The sequence below is a fragment of the Sinocyclocheilus anshuiensis genome, unplaced genomic scaffold, assembly GCF_001515605.1.
Source record: "Sinocyclocheilus anshuiensis isolate Anshui unplaced genomic scaffold, SAMN03320099.WGS_v1.1 scaffold2477, whole genome shotgun sequence".
In the NCBI taxonomy this organism is placed as follows: domain Eukaryota; kingdom Metazoa; phylum Chordata; class Actinopteri; order Cypriniformes; family Cyprinidae; genus Sinocyclocheilus; species Sinocyclocheilus anshuiensis.
In genome coordinates this window covers 241,916-243,181 of record NW_015554065.1, presented here as the reverse complement: position 1 = coordinate 243,181, position 1,266 = coordinate 241,916, and the positions used below count along the sequence as shown (strand labels likewise).

General features: G+C 40.5%; 1 long non-coding RNA gene across 1 annotated transcript in view; it reads left to right on the top strand.

The window, feature by feature from the left end:
- The first annotated feature begins 418 nt into the window (after window positions 1-418).
- Window positions 419-1,266, top strand: part of LOC107668650 (uncharacterized) — a 2,395-nt gene continuing 1,547 nt past the window's right edge. Inside the window, exons 1-2 of the long non-coding RNA XR_001631916.1 lie at window positions 419-667; window positions 803-964. This is a non-coding gene — a long non-coding RNA (uncharacterized LOC107668650). The remainder of the gene's footprint in view (window positions 668-802; window positions 965-1,266) is intronic.

Sequence of the window (1,266 nt, the reverse complement as noted above, 5' to 3'; positions counted from 1 at the left end):
TTTCTGTTTTCATTTTAAATGTAAGATCGTTTAGTAATTTTGTTGTGTGTTTTTTACTTTTTTATTGGTATTTATTTTTTGCTGTTTTTTATATTTCGGTAGTTTTTTTATTAATTTACGTCAGGTTAAACTAAATACAACTAGCTGAAATGTAAGGCTTTCTTTATATTTTATTTGATTTCAGTTAATGTTTATTTTATTTCAAGTAAATAATGTTTTTTTTTATTATGGTTTTAGTTAACTATAATAACTCTACATGGAAATGACCTTATGTGTCAACTACCCAAACGTAAACATCAAATGCTTTGCATATAAAGCACATACTTAGCATAAAGTAGATCCTCTGCTTACCCGAGTCGAGAATAAATGATGCCGAAACACAGGAGCACGTTAAAGATCCACAAGCGTAGGGGTCTGACCATGGTGTCCAATCAGTGCAGAAATCCAGCTCACATCGGCCAGTCCGTTCCACCTGCACAGGTAAACACGCTCTTTCTGTCTCTCCGACGTGTCTTTCTGATTCCCTGTAAAGTTTGAAACCTGAGAGCCATAGTCAGGGTTCAGCTCACCCTCTGGGATGCTTAGCCGTCTCGTTCTCGGGTCTGAAAGCGAGATTGAGGCTTACAAACGCTGCGTTTTCAAGGAGGAGCGAGTCGAATGTTTTCAGGTGAACCTGCCGTGCGCTTCGAGTTCCTCCTCCTCTCTCTGGGGTGGAATGCCGACGGTTTTATGTTCCAGGCTCATCGACTTGCTGCTGCTGCTGCTGCTGGTGGTTTGTTAAATTCTTTCCATTTCTCCGCAGGTGAAAGTCTAGGGCAGGTAACTCAAGCCTTTATCCACGCCCCTTCAGCTTTACACTCACAGATGAGAGCATTTTACAGGCATGAAGCACGTGCTTTGGCTGCACAGACTGCAAATGAAAGGCATCGAGGCTCAACCCTCCCTTTTCATCATGAAATTGGCTGTAAGTCTATTGCACAATCATGCAACTAAGTGATTGTTCCATGCATACATGTCTCATAGCTGATATTTCATGAACTGGGCTACAGGGGGAGGGACATGAGAGAGTCTCTTGCATAAGTCTGCATGATTCTGTACCTTTATACATTACAATGGGGGTGGGGGGGTGTATAAACAATACATTAAGCAATGCATTTGATTCTGAGGTTTGTTTACTAACAGATTTGCATGCAATGTGCCACCATAAAAACATGTTATTTGGATGCAAACATTATTTTTAGCAATGCAGTACACATTCAGAATAGT